Source organism: Dasypus novemcinctus, chromosome 22 (assembly GCF_030445035.2).
Source record: "Dasypus novemcinctus isolate mDasNov1 chromosome 22, mDasNov1.1.hap2, whole genome shotgun sequence".
NCBI lineage: Eukaryota > Metazoa > Chordata > Mammalia > Cingulata > Dasypodidae > Dasypus > Dasypus novemcinctus.
Window position 1 is genome coordinate 24,941,657 of NC_080694.1, and position 25,634 is coordinate 24,967,290.

Consider the following 25,634-nt stretch of genomic DNA (forward strand, 5'->3'; position numbering starts at 1 on the left):
AATAGGAAAATGAAATAGTAGTGATAGGTTTAAAGATTAAAAATAGAATATTTTTATTCTATATATATTTAAGAAAAACTAAAATAAAGTAAAAAATAAATCAGGGTATTAAAATGCAAAATATCATAAAATATATTTGACATTTTGCTTTCCTTTTATCACTGTAATAGGTGTTGCTATGTATGTACAATAGAAAAGCTATCTCTCCCATTCTTTTCTCAGGGTCTTCATCCTTTGTTTAAAAAAATTATTATGTCTTCAAAAAAGTTTTAGATCACAATAAAGTCACATATACAATATAGGGGAATCTGATATGCCAACATCAAACACTTTTCTCTCTTCCCATGCAATTATCTTTTTAATGTGCATATATTTGCTATAGCTGATGCACAGATATTGAAACATAGATACAAACCATGGTTTCACTATGGTTTACATTATGGTTTATAATTTAGATTGTACAATTTTATAAAAATTTGGTTGTATTATGGTTTACATTATGGTTTACATTTAATTTTTTGGTGAAATTTAACAAGGCCTATATCCATCACTGCATGATCTTGTGCAACACTCCCACTGCCCCCAGTTGTCCCCTCTTCCATCTATTCTACTCCTCTCTCCCCCACCCCTTGGGACCCACAGTGACAACCAAGCTTCACTGCTTGGAGCATAAGATTCACAGATACTTGCAACAATGCTGAGGATTTGACACACTAGTCTGTCTGGAGACAGTGGCCATGGGAGTTGCTGAGTGCTGGGAGAGGGAAGATGTGTGATATGGAGGCATTTTCAGGACTTGAAGTTGCCCTGAATGATATAGTAGGGATAGATGAAGGACATTACATATCATGCCATAAGCCATTGAATGGACTGTGGGAAAGTGTAAACTACAATGCAAATGATAATCCACACAACCAGAAGTTGTTGGTGTAAGAGGAGTGGGGGTGGGGTGGGGAGTGGTATATATGGGAACCTCATATTTTTAATGTTACATTTTGCATTATCTATGTATCTTCAAAAAAAGACAACAAAATATTTCATTTTCAAAAAAAGAATCTTCTAGTGTTTGATCTCTGTTAATCATGAGCACTTTTGTAAACTTGAGACAAAGTATCCTTTTATAGACAGAATGTTTCCCAGCTTTTTAAAGGCCTGCTTTATGTCCTTGTTTCTAAGACTGTATATAAAGGGGTTCAACATGGGAGTGACTGCCGTGTACATCACTGAGGCTATTGCATTTGCCCTTGAGTTTTGGGTAGCAGCAGAGCTAAGATACACTCCAAGACCTATACCATAAAACAAGGTCACTACTGAGAGGTGAGACCCACAAGTAGAAAATGCTTTATATTTACCACGAGCTGTTGAGATTCTCAAAATTGAGGATATAATTTTATAGTAAGAGAAAAAGATCCCAGTGAGTGGTATAACCCCCAGAAGTCCACCTGCAAAATACACCACAAGCTCATTGAGGAAGGTGTCAGAACAAGCATATCTGACTACCTGATTAAGTTCACAGAAAAAGTGGGGCATTTCCATCTCTGTACAAAAAGACAATTGCAAAACCATTAAGTTATGCAAAAGAGAGTCCAAAACACTCAATAACCAGAATGCCAGCAGTAGGAGGCCACAGAGCTAGGGGTTCATGATGACTGTGTAGTGCAGGGGGTGACAGATGGCCACGAAACGGTCATAGGCCATTGCAGTCAAGAAGGAGTTATCTAATTGTCCAAAAAGCATGAAAAAATACATCTGGGTGAGACAGTTTTCAAAAGTTATGATCTTGTTGCCTGTGTGGATGTTCAGCAGCATCTTTGGTACTGTTGTGGAGGTGAAACAGATATCAGTAAAAGACAGGTTGGAGAGGAAGAAGTACATGGGTGTGTGGAGATGGGAGTCCAAGATGACAGCCAGGATGATGAGCAGGTTGCCAGTGAAGGTGACCAGGTACATGGACAGGAACATCCCAAAGAGGAGGGACTGCACCTCTGTATCTTCTGAGAGTCCCAGGAGGATGAATTTTAAAACATATGTTTGGTTTTCTGTTTCCATGTGGATGATAAATTTCCTGGAGGAGATATTCAAAACAATGCAATTTAGCCTCAAGCCGTAATCAGAAAAATATAATAAATGGTACTGTTTGTATTGTAATTACATTAAGTTAATATTTTTATGGATTTTATAGAGATCTAGTACCCTTTTCTGAAAATGTCAGGGAAAACATATGTTCCTGCTTCTCTTTGATAGTTGTGATGCCTAGAAACTCTTGGCCATAATGGAATACAGTTTGCTAAGGCAATAATTTCTATGATAAATTCTCTCAGACTTTATTTTAAGCAGCAAACATTATGACCAGTTTTCTTTGTACCCTGTGACAAAACAGAAAAGAAGAACAAAGTTGTAGGAACCATGTTATTTGGTTGTAACAGTTATTATAAAAACACAATAATTTAAAAAATTCCTTTTGGTGAAATGGACAAATGATCCCACACAAATGGGTTCCACTGATGTTTCAGAGAGGACTAGGGTAATTCAGTGTAGAAAGTACGATATTTTCAAGAAGTGGTGTTGGAACAGTAGTGAAGCAGGCTAGTAAGATAGGGAATAGATGGATCTGGAACCTGACAGAGGCCACATGGACATCAAAACCCCCTAATGATGGCTGCTGGAGGAATCTCACCCCTAGGATTCTGCTACCCAGAACAAAGACTCCTTCCTGAGAATATGGAAAAGCTCGGATGTTACCTGGGAACTTTATCATTGGGTCCTCACTAAAGAATTGATGGGCAGGGTAATCAATCCAAAGAGCAAACAACTGAAACCCCCTCCCCTGCCATTAGCAAAGCAGTGGAATAATTAGCAGTTTAAAAGCAAACCGTGAGGCTTGAGCTTGCTCTTGCCTAGCTTTTTGCCTAAGGTGTGTCTTGCCCTCTGCATGTCGCTTTCATCATTTTCCTCTGCCATGTGGCCATGCACGTTACCCTAGGGATTTATAATCTATAATGGGAAATTGTAGCTTGTAAATTAGCCCTCTTCATCCCTTTTCAGCCCCTTCCTCACTACCTGGGACCCTGCTCTGTTATTTTCTCCCAATTCTCTTCCCTCCTTACCTGAATAAATTACTGGCCTAACTCACCTGGCGTGCTCTAGAAATTCACCTCTGCAGCATAGCCAAGAACTTAGAATCTGGTAACAACAGGATGCACTCATGCCAAACAAAAAAGGTACTTAACACTGATTGAATTCATTTCACAAAAATTAAATCAAAATGAATCATACCACTTCAAAGTAAAATGCATTGCAAAAGTGCTAGAGTGAAATGTGAAGAAAATCAAAGGACCCATAGGATGGAAATGAGTTTTTAGATATAGCAATGGAAGCATGTTTCATGAGAGATTAAAATTTATAAGTCAGTTTTTATTCAAATGTAAAATATCTGCTCTGTGAAAGACATTGATAAGGGGTTGTAAGAAAACATACAGATTTGGAAAAACACAAAACATCTGATAAATGATTTGTATACAAATGTAGAAATTAATATTAACACTACAAAATAAGAAAGCAAATGCTGAATTTAAAAATCTGCAAAAGGTATGAACAGAATCCTAACCTAGGAAGAAATTCAAAATACAAGGACAAAACACAAAATATAAAAAGAAATTCAACTTCACTGGCACCTAGGTATTACTATGAATTGCCAACTAGCAATGCATCTGAAAAAGACCTTGACTAAAAAGGGGAAATATTCAGTGCAGATGAGATTTTATGACTAAGAGATTTCAAAGTGAGTTTGGAGGTCATTCCAGAAGTTATGCTTATGCTGGTCTCAGCAGAATCTCACTAACTGTTATAGTAAACAGTGCCTCATACAGCAGGGATCCTGATGGTTCTAGAGATATCTAAACACTACAAATAGTGCAGAGACTCTCAGGAATTTGGCACCCTGTCAGTAGGACTTACTTTTGAATTTATGTTCCCCAATATAAAAGAGTTAGACTCATTTGTAGATTCCCAACATGTGGCTCTTCTCTACATGTTATTTACATAAAGCCATGCATTGGTACTATCCTTGTTAAATACATGAGTCAGAGCCTTATATTTTTGGTCTGTTCATGTGCCAGTTGAACCTTTAATCTAAGCAGAGTTTCAACTCTTACTCTCCAGTTCATTGGACCTATGCAGCACAACAAATAAGGAGATGATAATGAACAACACCTATCCCAAGGAGCAAAGAATGTCTGCAACTCTAAACAACAGTTCCACCCAAATACCCCAAGGGATCTAAGCCTGCTCTCAATTAGAAACAGTGGGCATCACCGTCACAAAATCCTCAAGATTGGGGAATCAACAATGGACTAAAGTAGACATTATTTTTCTATTATAGATTTATTATTCTAGCAATTGAAGAATGTTTATCATTGATATAAAGGCCATGGCCACCAGAGATTCTGAGAGGAGGGAGCAGGCAGAATAGGTGTAATATCAGGGCATTTTCAGGACATTGGGATTGTTCTGCATGACCTTGCAATGATGGATACAGGCCGTATGTGTTTTGTCATTACCTAAATTTGTGCAGGAAAGGCTGTTAACTACAATATAAACTATAGTCCACGGTTAGTAGCATTGTTTCTTTATGTGTTCATCAATTGTAGCAAATGTACTATACTAATGAAAGATGTTGTTACTATGGGAAAGAGTGGGAGGGAGAAGAGGTGGGGCATATGTGGCCCCTCTATATGTTATGTAATCTACATGTTATGTAACATTTATGTAATCTAAATCTACTTTAAAATTTTGAAAATTTAAATAAATAAATGAATAAATAAATAAATTAAAATCTTTTAAAAATTAAACATCATTTGTCATTAGGGAATTGGAAGACTATGACCATAATGATATATGATCACATGCTTATTAGAAGAGATAAAAACTTAAAACTGCGAATACCAATTGCTGTTGAGTATGTGCAGCAATACATCTTTCATTCTCTGCTAGTGAGAATACAAAATGGTTCTGCCAGAAGACAGTTTAGCAGTTTCTTGTAAAACTAAACATTGTCTTACCATAAAATCCAGCAGTTTTGTTTTTAGGTATACATATATGTGATATGAAAATTGGAGTCCACACAAAAGTCCACACATGAATGTTTACAGCAGCTATATTTGTAATCTCCAAATCTGAAAGCAAACATAATTTTGGTCAACCACCACACCAGGGAACAGAGAGAGTCCACAACTGCAAGCAGAATTCCATTCATCAGATATGAGGGATCTAAGGCCCCTCTCAATTTAGAGGTGGAGTGGTCATCACCATCCCAAGATCCTCAGGATAGAGGAATAAAATAAGAATTAGAGTGGATTCAATGGTATTCTACTATAGACTTATTGTGACTCTAGCAATGGAAGAAATTGTGTCCCTGTTTAAGAGACAGTGACCATTGGAGTTGTTGAGTGCAGGGATAGGGAAGAAGAGGCTGTGATATGGTTGCTTTTTTGGGACTTGGAGTTGTCCTGAATGATATCACAGGAACAGATGCAGGATATTATATATCCTACCATAACACACTGGACGGACTGGGAGAGAGTGTAAACTACCATGTAAACTATAATCTAAGCTTCGTAGCAATGCTCCAAAATGTATTCATCAAATAAAAGGAATGTGCCAACTGATGAAAGAGGTTGTTAAAGTGTGAGGATTGGGTATTTGGGGAGTGGGGTATATGGGAACCTCATATTTTTTAATGTAAAATTTAGTGTGATCTATGTATCTTTAAAAAAGAAGACCATAAAAAATTTTGCTTAAAAAATCTTATAGCCCATTTATAAAAACATACAAGGAAAACCTTTACCTCTCAGTGAACATACTCTAATAATGACTGAAGTAATGAATGCACAATTATGTCATTATGGCAAATACAACGAATTTTACGCATCAGAGGAATTGTATGCTTTATTAATATGTACCAATAAAGTTTATTTCTTTTTAAAAAAGAACTATTTTTAAAACCTCACCACAACTTATGATTATATTGACTCCATATTTGTGTTCATGTCATTTCTTCTTGGTGTACTTCTATCCTTTTTTCCTCCTGAAATTACTCTAAATCCTCCTTCAAGTCTTATTACAATTAAAATCTCCCTTGTGATGCCTTCACTAACCTCCACAGGATGAGTCTTTAATTTTTGATCCACTTCACCAGAATTCCAGAGCCACATATATTGAATGACTAAAAGAAAAAAAAATAAATGAATGCAGTTAAACAGATGATTTCTAAAATTGTAGAGAAAGAAGAATGAGTGAAACAAGGAAACAATGCTTCTGAGAAAGGGAAGACCCACGAGTGAGAGATCAGAGGAGACAGATTGGAAAAAAATCTATCTTAGTTTATCTGCTATTTCCACTCAGGCTTTTTAATAAGACAGACTTTGTGTTTTAAGCTTTCTCTATAATCGTAATCTGTTGATTTCCTTAAAGCTTCTACCAATAAAAGGTGTCCATGGAGCCAAAAATATATTCCCCCAGTACCTGTGACGATTCTGTAACTCACTCTGAAGTTATCAAGTCAGGGTCTAAGTTCATCAATGCAGGTTCTTCCTTGAATGATGAAAGAAGTTGGAGGCTCTGCTCCCAAGAAGAGAAGTGAGATGGAATGAGTCATGAGATCTGTAGAAGACTTATTGTATTTCTTTGATATAGTGAAGGAGAAGCACATAGAGTATCTGAACAATTAGGGATTCCATTCCCATGAAACACATTAATGAAGTATTCTTTTGTCTCAATACTCCCTGAGATAATTATTTCTCTGGAGATAAGAAAGGAAAGCACAATGCAAGTTTGTTCCAGTTTAGTCCCTTGTGACAGCTTTGGAGCTCCATGTTCATCTCTTATGCCTGTGGACACCTACCTTTCAGGAGGAGGTCACCCCTATCAAGCAGTGGGCTCGAGTATTGTCAGGTTTCCCATAGTGATTTTCCTCTTGCTATTTTTGGAGAAAGATTCTGAATACACTAAACTATCTTATTTCCAATTTTTCTCCTCTGGAGTTGGCTGTCATGAATGGAGACACCCACTCACAAGAGAATTTCCTCTTGTCTCACTGCTTCTCCTTTCTCCCCCATAATTAGCAATATCTGTTCAACACACACAACCATTCGGTTTCTCAGTCATTCAACAATATTTATTCAGCAATACTATATGGCAAATCCTAAAATACATTCTGGGAATGAAGAGAAGACAAAGGTACTGTGTTTCCTCACAAACTGTTCACAGTTTTAAAAAGCTAAAAAATGAGCACTCACACACTCTTTAGAAGCCTGCCCCTGGTGCACCTTGTGCCAGATGTCCACCATCCAATATCCTAAACCAGTAACCCTTCCGTATTATATTGTCTAAAGTGTTTTCTCAATATTATTCTTTCAACCACGTACCCACCAATCCCCCGTGTTCACCTTTTCCACCCCCAACATACCCACAATTCCATGGACCGTCTGACCCAGGGTGTTATATTCATGGGTGTAGACCAATACAATGAGCAGGAATTGTACACCGATAATGGAGAGGACACATCAGTGTTCTCGAATAGAGGGGAGGGTGTCTCTCAAGAGCAAGGGTGCCTCCTAAAGGGAAAGGACAGACCAGTGTGTCAAACCCTCAGCATTGTTGCAAGTATCTATGAATCTTGTCCTTCAAACAGTGAAGCTTGGTTGCCAATGTGGGCCCCAAGGAGAGGGAGAGAGAAAGATAGAATAGATGGAAGAGGGGGTAATTGGTGGTCAATGGAAGTGTTCTGTATGATCTTGCAATGATGGATACAGGCCATGATAAATTTCAACAAAAATTTATAAAAGTGTATGGTCTAAAATGGTTGGTAGTTATGTTTTGATATTTGTACATCAGTTGTAGCAAATGTAACATTCACATGTAAAAACATCATTGGTGAGGAAAAGGGAGGATGTTGGGTACATGGGAGATACCTATATTCTGTGTACGACTTTACTGTGACCTTAAAATTTTGAAGACATAATGAAAAATAAAAAAGGTGAGACACTGAGGAAGAAATGGAAGAGATTGCCTTGCCACTATATATACAGGACAACACCTATTAGAGTGAAGAAAGGCAAAACCTTAAAAAAAATTTATAATAATTATCATTTTTTTCTTTTTTCTATTTTGTCTTAATTTTTAAAATTATACATTAGGGAAATGAGGTCCCCATATACCCCCCACTCCCCTCACCCCACTCCTCCCCCCATAACAACAATATCCTCCATCATCATGAGACATTCATTGCAATTGGTGAATGCATCTCTGAGCACTGCTGCACCTCATGGGCAATGGTCCACATCATAGACCACACTCTCCCACATTCCACCTAGTGGGCCATGGGAGGACATACAATGTCTGGTAACTGTCCCTGCAGCACCATCCAGGACAATTCCAAGTCCCAAAAATGCCCCCACATCTCATCTCCTTCCACTCCCTACCACCAGCTGCCATCAATGGCCACTTTCTCCACACCAATGCCACATTTTCTTTGATTACTAATCACAATAGTTCATGAATAGAATATCAGTAAGTACACTCTAATCCATACTCTATTCCTCCATCCTTTGTACCTTAGAATGATTGTGTCCACTGCACATCTATATCGAGAGGGCTTAGATTCCACATGGATGCTGGATGCAGTTCTCCTGCTTTCAGTTGTAGGCACTCTTGGCTCCCTGGTGTGGTGGTTGACCTTCTTCACCTCCATGTTACCTGAGTGGGGTAAGTCCAATAAACCAGAGTGTAGGGGTTGCAAGTCTGTTGAGGCTCAGGGCCTGGCTATCAGATGGTCAGTCCAGAGAGTCAGGTCCCCAGGTTATACACTAAAACCTAGCACCAACTACAGATCCAGTAAAAGCAACAGGAGAGGCTTGTAGACAAAGACCACATCTGAGTCCAGCTCCATCAAACAGAAACACAAATTCCAAAGTAGGGCCAACTGACATGGCACTGAACTCCATCTGCCATTACCATAGAACCTACGGATCTCTGTAGCCCTCAGAAGAACCAATACCTGGGGTTGTATCTACTTTATCTGTCTCTGGGACTCTGCTGAGGAGTGCATAAGGGCAACCCCTCTGATAACCTCCTGGCTCTTTTTGGAGACTCACAGCCATATAAAGTCTTTTGTCCTTTCCACTTCCCCCTTTTATTCATGTCAAAAGCATTTTTAACACCTGGTATTATATGTAGACTGAGATATTCTGTTGATCCGAGTTGACCCTTTTATTTAAGGTCATTTTCTTTTTACATCATTAGCTGGTACTTGGTAGTAATCCTTCGGTGCCAGGGAGGCTCATCCCCAGGAGTCTTGTCTCACGCTGGGGGGAAGGCAACACATTTACATTCTGAGTTTGGCTTTGAGACTGGCCACATTTGAGCAACACAGAGGCTCTCAGGAGGTAACTCCTAGGCACCATGGAGTTCTAGACCTTGTTCTTATTTCAGGTGCACAGGCTCACAAGCATAGTCATTAGTATCAAGGGCTTATTGTTGGACCTTCCTTCTTTTTTGGTCTTTGCTGTTGTACTTGGGGGATTGTTGCTGTTCCTTTAGGGACTGTGATAGGGCTCCCCTGGCTAGGAACTCAGCACTCCCTCAGTTGTTTTTAATTGTAACCACTATGAAAATATTCAAACATTTTTATGTACCCTGGATATATGCCCTGTAGAACTCCCTTCCAACCGTGTGTCCCCTGTCCATAACATCCCACACCAGTATTCCTCCCCTGCCATTGTTGAGCCTCTCTGTGATCCAAAACTTCTTCAAAAATGAAGCCCAATATATTGCCAGGTTCCATTAATAGTAAAATGGAATATAGTGATGAGTTTAAAGGTTAGATATAGAATACATGTTAATTTAGAAAAATTAAGGTAAAAATAAATTGGGGAATAAAAAAATTTAAAAATGCAAAAGCTTTTTTTTTTAATTAAAATTATTTATTTTTACGAATTACATTAAAAAAATACGAGGTCCCAATCAACCCCACCGCCCGCACCCCCACTCCCCCCACAGCAACACTCTCTCCCATCATCGTGAGACATCCATTGCACCCAGTAAGTACATCTCTGAACATCACTGCACCCCGTAGTCAATGGTCCACATCATAGCCCACACTCTCCCCCGCTCCATCCAGTGGGCCCTGGGGGGATCTACAATGTCCCGTAATTGTCCGTGAAGCACTATCCAGGACAACTCCACATCTCATCTCTTCCTCCCATTCCCCAAACAAAGCTAAAGCTTTGTTTTTGATGCTTTGTCTTCCATCACTGCAATAAGTGTTGCCTTGTATGCAAATTGTCAAGGCAACTTCTTCTGTCTTTTTCTCGTGTCTATGTTTTTTCTTTTTTTCCCTAATTATTAAGCTTGTCTTCACAAAAGTTTGAGAGTACAGTAATTCATATATACAATATACAGTACTCCAACATATCCAACAGAGAACCCTTTTCCCTTCCACAGCAATAATTTTTTTTTACATGTTCATACTATATTTACTGAAACTGATGTACAGATACTAAAACAATAGCTTTCAAACAAGGTAACATTTCGGTTCACATTGTGGTTTATATTTTAGACTATACAATTTTCTAAATTTTTAGTTATCTTATGTTTTACTTTACAATTTACATTTTAGCCTATCAGCCCCTATACATTTTTGGTGTAATTTAACAAGTCTTATACCCATCCTTGTGTAATCTAGTGGAACACTTCTATTGCCCACACAGTTACATTGATTCCATCTATTCAATATCTCTTTCCCCTCCCCTCAGGGTCCACAGTGACAGTCAACCTTCACTGCTTGCAGGACCATGTTCAGAAATACTTGCAATAGTGTGGAGGGCTTGACATGCTCAACTGCCCTAGTGCCCTGGGAAACACCATTTCTCTTGAGAGATACAATTCCCTCTATTTGAGGGCATCAGTCCCCCCAGGATGTGGGTATACCTTCTCTCTCATTATATGTGTCTCTATCCAATGATATAACCCACTATGGCAGAATGAGCACTCACACACTCCCTCAAAGCCTGTCCTGCATCAGATACTCCCCTTTAAGCATCTTAAAGAGGTAACCTTCCTTATTATATCTTGAAAAAGTTTTCTCAGCATTATACTCTCAACCAAAATAACTGACAATCTCCTATGTTCATGTGTTGTCCCACTCTCCCCCCAATTTCTTTCAAATACCTCCACCTTATCATAGATTTCACCCATGTAGGTGTCAGCTTACATCCTTCCTCTACCCCCCAATTTCCTTTAGGTCTATCATCCAGTCTCTAGCTCTCTGAGGCAGCTTGGTTTACTTATTTCATATCATTGAGGTCATGTAGTATTTGTCCTTCAATGCTTGGGTTGCTTCACTCAACATAAGATTCTCAAGATTCATCCATGTTATCACGTGTGTTTGTAGTGTATTTGTTCTTAAAGCTGTAGTATTCCATTGCATGTCTATACCACATTTTATTTATCCATTCATTTGTTGATGGGCATTTGAGTTGATTCCAACTTTTGGCAATAGTGAACAATGCTGCTATGAACATTGGTGTGCATATATCAGTTTGTGTCCTCATTTTCAGTTCTACTGGGTATATACCCAGCAGTGGAATTTCTGAGTCATATGGCAAAACTATAGCTAGTTTTTTGAGAAACCGCCAAACTGTCCTCCAGAATGGCTGGATCCTTCTGCATTTCCACCAGCAATGGCTGAGTGTTTCCATTTCTCCACATCCTCTCCCACACTTGTAGTCTTCTGTGTTTTTGATAGCTGCCAGTCTCATGGGAGTAAGATGGTATCTCACTGTAATTTTGATTTGCATTTCCCTAACATCTAGTGATTTTGAGTATTTTTCATGTGGTTTTTAGCCATTTGTATTTCTTATTTGGAGAAGTGTCTGTTTAAGTCTTGCCACTTTTTAAGATGGGTGGGTTGTCTTTTTATTTTTGAGATATAGGAGTTCTTTATATTTGAAGGATATTAGTCTCCTATCAGATATATGGTTACCAAATATTTTTTCCCATTGGGTAGGCTCTCTTTTCATTTTCTTGACAAAGTCCTTTGAGGTACAAAGGCTTAAATTTTGAAAAAGTCTCATTTATCTATTTGTTCTTTTGCTGCTCGTGTTTTGGGTGTGAAGTTCATGAATACATTTCCTATTACAAGATCCTGTAGATGTTTCTCTACATTGCTTTCTAAGGTCCTTATGGTCTTGGCTCTTATATTTAGGTCTTTGATCCATCTTGAGTTGATTTTTGTATAAGGCATGAGTTGGTAATCCTCTTTCAGTGGGTTTGGTGGCCTTGTGAATATCATATGACTGTATCTATAAGGCTCTATATGAGAACATTCAAATTGGTTCCATTGATCAGTGTGTCTCTCCTTGTGCCAATACCATGATGTTTTTACTAGTGTGTTATGTTTTGGAGTCAGGTAGTATGATTCCTCCAATTTCATTTTTCTTTTTCAATATGTCTTTGGATATTCGTGGCCTCTTTACTTTACAAATAAATTTCATAGCTAGTTTTTCTAGTTCATTAAAGAATGCTGTGTTGATGTTTATTGGGATTGCATTGAATGTGTAGATCAGTTTTGGTAGGATAGACATCATAATAATTAGCCTTCCTATCCATGAACAGGGAGTATTCTTCCATTTATTTAAGTCTTCTTTGATTTCCTTAAACAGTGTTGTGTAGTTTTCTACATATAAATTTTTTTATATCTTTAGATAAATTTATTCCTAGGTATTTGATTTTTTAATTTACGATTGTAAATGGTATTTTTTTTCTTGATTGCCTCCTCAGATTTTCCATTATTGGTGTACAGACATGCTACTGATTTTTGCGCATTGATCTTATAACCTGTAACATTATTGAACTCTTTTTTATGTTCTAGAAGCTTTGTTGTAGACTTCTTTGGATTTTTTATGTATAGGATCAGATCATCTGCAAATAGTGAAATTTTGACTTCTTTCTTTCCAATTTGAATGCCTTTTATGTCTGGTTCTTGCCTCAATGCTCAGGCAAGTACTTCTAACAAAATATTAAATAGAAGGGGTGATAATGGGCATCCTTGTCTTGTTCCTCATCATGGAGGAAAGATTTTCAGATTCCAAAATTGTAAATCATGTTAACTGGTGGTTTTTCATATATATCTTTTATCATGTTCAGAAAGCTTCCCTCTACTCCAATCTTTTGCAGTGTTTTTATTAAGAAATAGTGCAGTATTTTGTGAAATGCTTTTTCTGCATCTATAGATATGATCATGTGATTTTTTCCTTCAATCTGTTTATGTGGTTTTTACATTAATGTATTTTCTTATGTTGAACCATCCTTGCATACCATGAATGAATTCCACCTGGTCATGGTGTATAATTAATTTAATGTGCTGTTGAATATGATTAGTATTTTGTTGAGGATTTCCACATCTATGTTCATTAGAGAGATTGGTCTGTAATTTTCCTTTCCTGTGGTGTCTTTGTTTGGCTTTGGTATTAGGGTAATGTTGGCATCATAGTATGAGTTATGCAATGTTCTTTGGTTTCAATTTTTTGGAAGTTTCAGCAAGATTGGTGTTAGTTCTTTATGGAAAGTTTGGTAGAATTCACCTGTGAAATCATCTGGCCAAGGGCTACTCTTAGTTGGGAGGTTTTAAATGACTGATTCTATAATTTACTTGTGATTGGTTTGTTGAGATTTTTTATTTCCTCTTTCATCAATGTAGGTTGCTTATGTGTTTCTTGGAATTTGTCTATTTTCTCTAAATTGTCCCTCTTGTTGGAATATAGTTTTTCAAAGTATCCTCTTACGATAGTCTTTTTTTCTGTGGGTCGGTGGTGATATCCCCTTTCTCATTTCTTACTTTCTGTATTTGCCTCTTTTCTCTTTTTTTCTTTGTTAGTCCAGCTAAGGGTTTGTCAATTTTATTGACAATTTTATTGTCAATCTTATTGAACTGGCTCTTGGTTTTGTTTATTTTTTTCAAGTGCTTTCTTATTTTTTTTCATTTAGTTGTGCTCTTTGTTATTTCTTTCTTCTTTCTTTGGGTTTAGTTTGTTGTTGTTTTTTAATAATTCCTCTGACTGTGCAGTTAGTTCTTCAATTTTAGTTTTCTTTTATCATGTGTTAATTTATGACTATAAATTGCCTTCTCAGTACTACTTTTGCTGCATCCCATAAGTGTTGATATGTGTGTTATCATTTTCATTTGTTTCAAGGTAGTTATTGATTTCTCTTTGAGATTTCCTCCTTGACCCACTGTTTTTCTAAAACTGTGTTATTTAACTTCCATATCTTGTTGCCACATCTGGGTCTCTGACTATTGCAGATTTCCTGCTTCATTCCTCTGCAGTCAGAGAAATTATTTTGTATGATTTCAAACTTTCTGAATTCATTGAGACTTTCTTTGCAACCTAGCCTGTGGTCTGTCCTGGAGAATGATCCATGTGTGCTTGGGAAGAATGTATATTCTGCTTTATTTGGGTATAATGTTCTGTATATGTTTATTAGGTTCAGTTCCTCTAATATGTTGTTCAAAGTCTTTGTTTCTTTATTGATTCTCTTTGAGATGTTCTGTCCAAAGGTGATAGTGGCATATTAGTCCCCCACTATAATTGTAGAGACATCTATTCCTTCCCTTAGTTTCTCCAGTGTTTGCCTCACATATTCGGAGGCACCCTTGTTAGAAGCATAAATGTTTATAACTGTTCTTTCTTTTTGAATGATTATCCCTTTCACTAGTATGTAGTGTCCATATTTGTCTCTCATAATTGTTTTGCATTTAAAGTCTATTTTGTATGATATTAACATAGTTACTCCTGCCCTTTTCTTGGTTATTATTTGCCTGTAAGATTGTTTTCCAGCCATTCACTTTCAACCTCCTTGAATCCCTGGGTCTAAGATGTTTTTCATGTAGACAACATATATATGCATCATACTTTCTTATCCAATCTTCCAGTCTGAGTCTCTTGACAGGTGAGTTTAATCCATTGACATTCAGTGTTATCACTTTCAAGGAATTATTTATATTAGCCATATTTTCTTTGGATTTGTGTTTGTTATATTTTGTTTGGTTTTTACTTTTTTTGTCTTTTTAGCTGTTCTTACACTCTCCTCCAACTCTGTCTCTCCTGTGTTTTTCTTTCCTCCTATAGAACTCCCTTTAGTATTTCTTGAAGGGCAGGATTCTTGTTGGCATACTCTATTAATTTCTGTTTATCTGTGAATATTTGAACTTTCTACCATATTTTTTGTTAGTTTAGCTGTATAGAATATTCTTCTTAGGAATTTTTTTTTTCTTTTAGTATCTTGACTTTGTCATACCACTTCCTTCTTGCCTCCTTGGTTTCAGATGAGAAATCAGCACTTAACCTTATGAAGTCTACTTTGTATGTGATGGTTCTCTTTTCTCTTGCTGCCTTTAAAATTTTCTCTTTGTCTTGAGCATTGGATAATTTGACAAGTTTATGTCTTTGGGTAGGCCTGTTGGGATTTATGCTATTTAGGGTGCATTGTGCTTCCTGGATGTGGATGTTCATCTCCCTCACTAGGTGTGGGAAGTTTTTATCCATTATTTCCTCCAACACCCCTTCTGTTCCCTTTTCCTTCTCTTCTTTTTCTGGGATGCCTATAATGCATATGTTTTTGCATTTTGCATTGTCATTCAGGTCCCAAAGTCCCTGTTGAATTTTTTCTCTCTTTTTATCTATCAATTCTACTATCTGTTTGATTTCAGATGTACTGTCTTCCACATCACTAGTTCCTCTCCCTCTTCAAATCTGCTGTTATTTGCTGAGGGTGTATTTTTGATTTCTTGGATTGTGCTGTTCCTCTCCATCATATCCGTTGTCTTTTTTTGCATGATTGCAATTTCTTCTGTATGCTCTCCAAGTGTTTTCTTCATATTCTCTTCCCTCACCTCATTAAATTGGCCCCTATTAAATGTTTTGAGAGCTTTATTTACTTGTTTGATGTTCTGCTCTTTTTCCTAGTTTTTAGTTTGTTCTTTGGATTGGGTCATGTTTTCCTGATTATTGGTTTGGTTTGTAGGTTTTTGTTGCTGTCTGGTCATCATTTTATCTGGTTGGGTTGATTAACTTCTTTGTCTAGTCTCACGGTTTAATTAGTTGTTGTTTTTGCATGTGTGTTAAGTTTTCTCTTTGCCACTTTGTTCTTCTTATTCTATTTCCTTGTTGTTGGCTAAGTTCACTTGAAAGAAAATATTAGGGCAGGGGAAAGCAAAACAAGTAAGAAAAGAAAAAAGTATAATAGTAGTATTGACAGTAAATGTTAGCAGAAGAACCATGTGAGATCTAGGAGAATGGCTATTAGACTCATGTAAGCTGTGTAGAGTTATAACAGTAAGAAAAATGGAATATCTATAATCAGACAGTAAACTGAATATGGTGAGGAATATAGTATGAATTAAAAGACCAGTGTGGTCAGTAAAGTGGGAAAGAGAAAGGAAAGGACAATAATATAGAGAGTGAATAAAAGACAGAAAACAGTACAAAAGTATTAGAAATAAAAATTGGGGGCTAAATTAAGTGCAGTGGAATGTAAGAGAAACACGAAATGATGGAGGATAGAAAGATGTAGAGGAAAAGGGTTAGCATTGGTAGCCAAAATCAGTACACACAGGAAAGAGGAAATCGAGGATGTGGAAATACAGCAAATATGAATCACTCCCTGCCACACTTAATATAAAAAATATAAAAAAGAAGAGAAAGAAAAAAGGGAAAAAGGGGGTGGAAATGCAAGCAAAAGGGGGAAGAAGAAGAAGAAGAAGAAGAAGAAGAAGAAGAAGAAGAAGAAGAAGAAGAAGAAGAAGAAGAAGAAGTGGAGGAGGAGAAGGAGGAGGTGGAGGAGGAGAAGGAGGAGGTGGAGGAGGAGAAGGAGGAGGAAGAAAGGGCTATGGGGGGATAAAGAGGAAGGGTAAACCAGAAAATAATACAACAAAGAAGACCAAAGTTTCAAGCAAGGAATCCTCTTTGCATTTAAATAAAATGCTTAGGAGTCTGACCTTTCCCCTTTCTCCCTTTCTCACTTCCCTCTCTCCCAGGGCAGCAGGGAAGCTGTGTGAGGTGTCCAGTAGGAGATTCAACTTGGTCCTTGGTGAACCAAATCACCAGAGAAAACAATGTCTCTTAATTTCCAAAGAGAGTGCCCACACCTCACCAGGAACCCCAAATATCCTAATGGAAGTTTTCAAAACACATCTTAGAGTCTATCTCCCTTAGGTGTGCTACAGGAGGGCTAGTTGATTTTCTGACTCCACCTTCTCCCAGACCAAGTTTTCTATCTCAGCAGTTTTAGGTAAATTGGGCTTTCTAAGCAGATTCACCTCTTCTTTCTTCCCCAGCTTTCCCCAAGCCAGCTGGTATGCTCCTCCAAGCTCAAAAAAAAAAAAAAATGGGGGGCACGGGACCTGAAAATTGAACCCGCACTCACTTGGCCCCTCTGCACCTTCCAACAAACCCTCCAAGTCACAGAGTCAGTCCAAAACTGAAGGGCTAGTGTATTCCCTTACCACAGGGAGTGCTGGATTTGGGAGTGGGAAGTCTGGGAGATTGCAGACTTGGGGTATGTGGGTCTGTGGAACGTCAGCTGTGGTGGTTTAGGGGTCATGGATCTGTTGACCATGCTTCTGGGGAACACAGGGCTTGGGAATGCCACCACACTACTGACAGTTCAGGGAACGCCTTAGGGGGAAGAGTCCCACCTCTCCACTTCTGACCTCAGTGCTAGAAACCTACAATTCTACATTTAGCAAGCATGATTTCTGTTGCAGTCTCTCCAAATCGATGTCCAAACACCTCCTGCCTTGCAAGTCCCCAAAACAACCCACTGCAGCAAGATTCCAACCCTACTCAGCCGGTCTTTTGCAGGAGCAATTATGAAGTACATTCACTCAGATGCCATCTTGCCCCACCCAACACCTATCATCTTTTAATATCTCCATTTGTTCCTCCCAGCTTGTCCTTAAAGGGAGAGTACATCTGCCTCATTATCTAATAAAAGATGAAGAAATGCACATGCTAGTTGTTCTTTAATCCTCCCCTGGTTAGCCATGTATATCAATCTGACTGCTTAGATCCTCCCAACAGTGAACTCAGACACTTGGTCTTACTGGATTTGGGGAGTATCAGGTCTAGAACCTAATGCCAGGTTGCCTAAGTTTGTTTTTGCATTACTTTTTTCCTCTGGGTGGTAACACTAGGGAGCATTTCTACCAACAGCAAGGCACAAGACAGAAAGTACAGTGAAGAGAATGCAGCACATATACAGAGTATGATGGAAATCCCAGGAACCCCCAAGCTCACTGACTCCAGGAACTCAGACTGGATGAAAGCAGCTTCAATTGAGCCTCTACAAACCCTTCACACACCTTCCATCCTGTGCAAGACACCTGGTTATTCTGGGAGAGGTTTGAGGATAAGTCAGCCTGGTTGTTGTCCACAGCCACATTGCTAAGTCCAACAAGGCAATCCTTAATATTGTCTTAAAGTTCTTGAGAATTCCAGGGGTGCCATACTAAAGGAACTTGTCAAACAGCTGCTGGAAATCCTGGTGTGCCTGTGCTCCAAGTCACTTTACAGGATGGGAAGGACAGAAAACCCACAGCATGGGCTCAGGGCTCCTGCTCCCACACCATACTGGCCAGAACAAGCTCACCACACCTGAGCTTCCTCCCACTGTGGCCCTCAAGCTTGTCCACTTCTGGTGTGGGCACAGGGTGCCCTGGTCCACTGTGGCCTTCACTTCTGTGGAAAGTATCACCTCCAGTATGGCTCCTACACTCCTAGGTTAACAAGAAGCCCAAACCATGGCCAGTGATAAAGTTTTCAGGGTTTGGTACTGTGAAAATTGGATAGCTCTTTGGGTTAAAAATAAACTTGTATCTTCCCACTTCATTGTAGACAAAAGAAAATTCTGGATGGGTTTTAAAAGGTAAGTGAAAAAACAGCTCTAAGGGCTTTCTAATCATCAAAGCAATGGGGAGAAATCACAAAGAAAATAACAACCACTTTGACTATATGCATTAGTCAACAAAAGGGGTACTGACGCAAAGTAGCAGAAATATGTTGGCATTGACAAAGGGGGTTTATTTTGGGTAGAAGCTTACAGTCACAAGGCCATAAAGTGTAAGTTACTTTCCTCACCAAAGTCTGTTGCCACATGTTGGAGCAAGAAGGCTGCTGGTCTCTGTGAGGATTCAGCCTTCTTCAGACTCCATGGTCCCAGCTTCTTCTGGTCTCAGCTGTAGGCTGGCATAAAGCTTGTCTCTCTGTCTGGGGCTTGTTTCTTTATGGGCTTGGCTGCTCTGGTGTCTCCACAAGGTCAGCTGTAGACCATCAGGTTCTCTCCCCAGGCCTCTGCCAGGTCTATGGAGCCATCTCTATTCCTCTGTGTTCTTCTCCTGTGTGTTTACTTCCCCAGGTTCCAGCATCAAAACTCTAACTACTTCTTTGCCATGTCTTTTTCTCAGTGAGTACCTGCCCACCAAGGGAGTGAAGACTCAATGTCCTACTGATATGGGCCATTTGAACCTCTGATCATAATTTAATAAAGTAAAAGTGAAACCTCTGAAGTTAATATAATCTATTATGCCCACAGGAAGAGACCAGTTTACAAACATAATCCAATATCTATGTTTGGAATTCATAAACAATATCAATGGCTACACTATATAAAAATAAAAGATATTTGAATTAAATCAAATAAAATCCAACACTTTAAAATATATAATACACCATGGAGAGATCACATTATCTTTAACATACATAACATAGGATGTTGATTGGCCGAGAGTCACCTCTTGCTGGCAGTGTTATGTCCTCTTGAAGGAAACTTTGTAGGTAAGCCCCTAGACCAGAAGGCCCTTCAGGAACCCAAGGAAGCCCAAGCACCGCACCCACTCTCCTGGGATGATAGAAGGTCAATTCTCCAAAGGAGGAACTTTGTCTCCTGTCAGGGAAAGTTCTGGAATCCAGACCCTCCCCTCTGAGGTTCAGAGTTACTGCCCAGCCCACTTGAGGCCAGCTGGCAAGAAAGAAAGATAACATGCTCCCCATCACTCACACCACCTCCATATGCCCAGTAAATTAAGGACTTTGAAGGTAGCTGGGCTCCTGGTCATTCTGTGGCTTAAGTTCCTCCTGACCAGCCCACCAGTGAAACACATGTGTGGCTGGAGAAGAGCCACAGGGTCCAACACATAGACCAGGCCTCCAGACACCTGGTGGAGAGGTGGGAGGCACCTTCCTCTCTCACACCTGAAAGCCTGGTGCCAAAGTGGATAGGGCAGCAGGTAAGCCAGCAGAGGGCAGTGCTAAAAGCAGGGGAACAGGGAAAGGGAAGAGCCTCATGGAAAAGGCCCACTTGTGCTTTCCTCTGACCCTTGTGAACTGAGTAAGTCCCTAAGGATCTTATTCTGAGAGGAAGATCCTAAAGGGGAGGAATGAACTCAAGAACAGAACATGCAATCACCCTACACTGAATATGAGAGCAAATGGCACTTTATTTTGTTCCCTAAGTTGGAGAAAACCAGCATAATAGAGTTTGATGTGCAACATGACAGAAAAATGCCCATTTCTTCTCCTTCTAATCAGTCCTAAAACTCTCTTTAAAGTAAGGATGAGTAAGCAGCAATGTCTGCCTCCCAAGCCTATCATAGCTCAGAATAATCTTCCTTAGCAATGTTGGTGGATGTTATCAGAATCTTAGACAGCTTTTCTTTGTGGGGATTTCATATACTCAGAACTTTTGCAGAACAAAATGAATTTTTCAATCACCGAAAAATAAAGAAAATAATTACTCATCACCAGCCAACCTAGGTTAGTAACTTGGCTATCCATTTCCAACAACTAATCAAACTGAATAATCTGCTTTTCCTTGATTTGTTTCATCAATTTTTCTTCTTTCTTCTTTTTTTTTCTTTCACTACTTTATGGATTGAAGCAGAATGTCATTAATAAAACTGATCCAGATTTAGATGCTACCACACAATGGAGCTTCTGGGTTTATTGGTATTTCATTATTACCATTCTCAAGAGATTTCTTGTTTCACACAGGGTGTAGCTTTTAAAACACAAAGCAAAACAAACCCCATTTACCTTTCTCTCTGGATGTTCATTTGGCCCTTTTGTGTTTTGAGTATTGTTGAAATTCAGTGTTTCCTGATACTGGTTTGTCCCTTGCTGTCTACCATCAGTTTTCCCTCAGGAAACAGCTGAGGTGTGAACAAAGTGGAGGGCGACACAGAAGGAGGGTTGCTGAGGTCGGTGGGGCTGGGGGTAGGAAGGAGAGGTGACAGCAGAGGAGATCTTCCTCCTGCAGGTAGAGCTGCTGGCTGAGAAAGGGCACTTGGTAGGAGAAGCAAGGGTTTCCCAGCAGTGGAAAGTGGAGCCAGAGACCCAACCCCAGAGGGCTCTTCAGGATCAGCTGAGTAGTAGAGGGCACCAATAGTCAATTCTCCTCCACTCCTGGCTACCCACAGAAGTAACCATCCCTGCTCCTCTGTTAAGTGCTTGCATGTGACCAAGGAGCCATGTGCGACTCTTCAGGCAGAAGCATGTAAGCACCCATGGCCAGCAGCTCCAGAGACTTCACACTGAAAAGACAACAGCCTGAGTGGTGGCCCTCCCTCCAGCTGGGCTCCTGAGACTGGACTGAGAAGAGCCTACCTGCCACATAAACACACAGACAGACAGACACACACACACACACACAAACACCCCTTGGCATGGGAAGTCTATCTTTACTTTTAGCCACTGTCTCAGTTTGTCAGGGCTGGTCTAACAATGCCCCAGAACCACTCATTTAAGCCCCCAGGTTGAAGTTTCTAGCATGTGCATCTCTGACAATGACCAGATCAGGAAGGAAAGGCTTGGCCCTGTGGACGCAATCCTTAGCAAAGGGCACTGACCATCATTAGCCAAAACTAATTAGTCTATGGGGTGCAGCAGTGCTCCAAACTGTATTCACCAGATAGAAAGAATGTGCCACACTAATGAAAGAGGGCGTTGATGTGGGAGGTGTGGAGTGAGGCGGGTGGGGATATATGGGAACCTCGTATATTTTTTGAATGTAACATTTTTTGTGATCTATGTATCTTCAAAAATATAACTAAAAAATGATTGGGGTGGGTGGTGGGGAGTGGGGTATATGGGAACCTCTTATGTTTTTTAATGTAATGTTTTGTGTGATCTATTAACTTTAAAAAAAGATAATTAAAAATAAAAAAATAAAAACAAAACAATAATTAGAGCTCCACCGACCCAGGGCTTACTCTAAGCCACTGTATGCATGCTAATTACATTCATTCTCATAAGTGGTCCATGAGGTCAGTTCTGTTTGATCTGTCCTAGAATGGCAAAGTGAGACAGAGAGGCTGTGACTTGTGAAGGCTCCACCGCTAGTCACCATAGAGCTGATACTTCCACTTGGGGCTCCTCACCCAGGGCTGCTAACCAACACACTGACTACTGTTAACTGTGCTCCAAGGAAATTGACTTAGGAAGTAATCTGATCAGCTTTGGTAGGGCCTGAAATAACTTGCAGTGAATTTTGGGGCAGTTTGGTCCTTCAGCAAACCTGTAGTACAGAATTCACCCTCTTTATGACCAATGATCCCAAGGTCAGAGGAACTGCTCCTGGAGCCCTGGAGCTGATCAGACACGATAATCCCAATATTATGGTGTGAACATTGGTTCAAATAGACTTTGAAATGCCTTTTGCTGTTCTTGTTGCTTTTAAGGCTCTTTTCTTTAGATTTTAATTCATATTTATTTCGGTTGCATCATTTCCTTTTGGCATGTACAAAGCTCCAGGACTTGAATTTGCCTGTAACCTCAGCTAATCAAAACTGCCCTGAAATGCTTTAAATACAAAATCCCATTTGAATGAAAGTATTCTAAAGACAATTCCCATATTCTAGGGGGCAGTAAAGCATTCCAGCAGGAGTCAGCGACTTTGTCTGTGGAGGGCCAGGTGGGAACTCTCCCTGGCCCTGAGGGCTCTGTCGCTATCACTCAACCCCAACACCCTAGACAGAGATGATAGAGAAATGAATGGGTGTGGCTGTGTTCTAATAAAACTTTGTCAAAACAGACAGGGGCCAGGTCTTAGTTTGCCAACCCTGTCATATAGAAAGGCATGCTTATGTCTCATTCCTGATTTCCCTCCAAGGGGCAGAGCCCAGGTCACTTCCTACCTCAGGTCCCCTCTCCGGCCCTTGTTCAGTCAGCCCTGGAAGGTGGGGCCACTTATCAGACTGCCAAATTCAGGAAGGAGACACTGAGTCTTCAGGCTCACTCTGCCCTTCTCCCTCTTGGGCATGGCCCACAGGGTGCAGGGGTTCTGCTCTGCTCTTCCACCCCATTTGGGCTTCAGAAGCCACAAGCCCCACTGTGCAGTCCTCAGTGGTACCTTCCATCAGTGGCACCCCATCGAGAAGCAGTCTACAGTCCACCTTAGGGTGCTGTGGAAAGGGACTCCTCAAAGGTACAAACAAAATGGTGTAGCATGAACTCTCTTTGTTATTCTGAAAATCCAGATGAATTTTATATTCTCTCAATAAAGAAGCATTGAACAACTTCACACACAAAGAGTCCTGGCTTTTTTACTATTATCTCACGATGGCCATCAAGTCACTGGCAGTATCATAGGTACCATAGACTCAAAATGTAAACTCCACTTAATAAGTGAAACTATTTATATTTGTTCAAAAGCTATTGCTCACAGGAAGAAAACAGATGAGGTGTGTGTTGGGAGAAGGTCGGGATCCCTTCTGTTCCACCCCCCTCCTGTTTTAATGGCCAGCAGAGACAGGTACCTTGTCAGATGGCCCCGGAAGTCCCCTTCCTCCATCCAGTCCTTCCACACACTAGAAGCCAGGCAGAGGGGTACCTCAGATTCAAGAGACATCCCGGGGGGCAGGCTGAGGGCCATGGTTGCTTCAACTGGAAACTACGCTTCTGTGTGTGAAGTGAAACTCATGAGACTCAAGAGGCCTCCCACTAGTACTCCAGCGAGAGTTGACCAGAACTGGGGACTTACCTGGGCACCACTAATTGTGGGTGGCTAGGAAAAGAGGAAGGAGGCATTTTGTGGGATTATTTTATACATCATTAACTTCCTTTCCAAGGGAATCTGTGTTCCACGTTATGGGTTGAGCTGTGTACCCCAAAAAGATACCTTGAAGTCCTAATCCTGGGTACCTGGGAACACGAACTTTTTGCAAAAGCGTTATTGCAAGCAGAATCATTTAAATTGAATGAGGCTGACTGCAGTGGGTGGACCCTTAGTCCAGGATGGCTGGTGTCTTTAGAAGGGGGGGTGTGGGCACAGACAGAAGAGGGGGTGCCATGGGAAGAGAGACAGAGCAGGCCATAAGGTGCCTGAGGAGACAATGAAAACCCAAGGCTTGCTGGCTAAGGGAGAGGCGCCCCAGAGGCCAGGACTGACACACCAGCACGGCCCACGCACTTGCGGCTTCAGCCTGCAGGGCTGATAGAGCGGTTCCTGGTGTTTTTAGCCACCCAGTTCATGGCACTTGTGACAGCAGCCTGAAAAAAGTGAGGTGTCCCTCTTCTGGCACTATCATCCCTCCAAGAGGGCTGAGGGATAGCCCAGGTGCCCAGCTGTCCTCCAGGCTGAGGGTCCCCAACCAAGGCTTTTATCTAATCAGATGCCCTAAGGAACGCCCTGGGGACGGACAGAAACCATGTTGAAAAGAAAGGAATGTGTGACCTGGACAACTCTGAACACCCTTCTCTTCCTTCCTTCCGCCCTCTCTTGGGGGCTTCGGCTGCTCAGACCCTCGCGCTCTTCCCACCAAGCACATCTTCCCAGAGGGGCCGGCCCAGACGGTGCAGACCTATTCCTGGTTCTCCCTGGTGAGAAGGAAGGCGGCCTGAAGGTTCCCTGGGCCCAGGAACGTCCACCTGTCTACTTATTCACGGCCCTGGGAACCACCTCACATACTGCTCAGGGGGCTGCACCCTGCACACTGGATAGTCTCGGGGCGCCCTTTTTAGATTGTCCGCGGCCGCGAGGCCCCTCCAGCTCCAGCGGGGACTGGTGCATCTGTGTCTCTCAGTACTAGAAGCTCTGCTCTTTCGGGGTCCAGGTGACCGTCCCACAGAACCCGGAGAGCAGCCTCTGCCCTCTGCCCCCTCCAGCCCCGTGCGCTGTGCGCTCCCTGGAGTCTTCCTCCCTGGTGAGCACTCCCTCTCCCCCCGCCCCCCCCTCCCCCCCCCTGGAGTCTTCCTCCCTGGTGAGCACTCCCTCTCCCCCCGCTCCCCCCCTCTCCCCCCCACTCGACCTTCCCCGGTAGCCCTTTCCCACTATGATGTCCTGCTCCCACCCCCACAGAAGCATCCCCCACCCGGGCCCGCCCCCACGCCCTGCTTGGCTGCCAGACCCCTTTCACGCGGTGCCGCTGGGTCTCCAGTCCCCGCTCCGGGTGGCACAGCCCCGCCCCAGCCCCTCCCTGGCAGGGGACCCCTGTCCCCAGCCCCGCCTCACCCCCTCCGCGCGGTGCCGCCCATCCCGCCTCACCCGGGCCTGGCGGGAGAAGTAGCTGCGCTCCTTGGGGTCCA

General features: G+C 41.0%; 1 long non-coding RNA gene across 2 annotated transcripts; it reads right to left on the reverse strand.

Annotated features, from left to right (window-relative positions):
- Nucleotides 1-1,757: 1,757 nt before the first annotated feature.
- Nucleotides 1,758-25,616, reverse strand: LOC131275209 (uncharacterized). Of its 2 annotated transcripts, none has more exons than XR_009182616.2 (6): nt 25,594-25,616; nt 8,613-8,754; nt 6,523-6,660; nt 6,156-6,223; nt 5,061-5,174; nt 1,758-2,065 (listed from the first exon to the last, which is right to left on the reverse strand). It is a non-coding gene; the product is annotated as an uncharacterized lncRNA (long non-coding RNA). The 2 variants fall into 2 exon arrangements; XR_009182615.2 differs by lacking the exon at nt 25,594-25,616 and adding an exon at nt 23,867-24,205.
- Nucleotides 25,617-25,634: the final 18 nt, after the last annotated feature.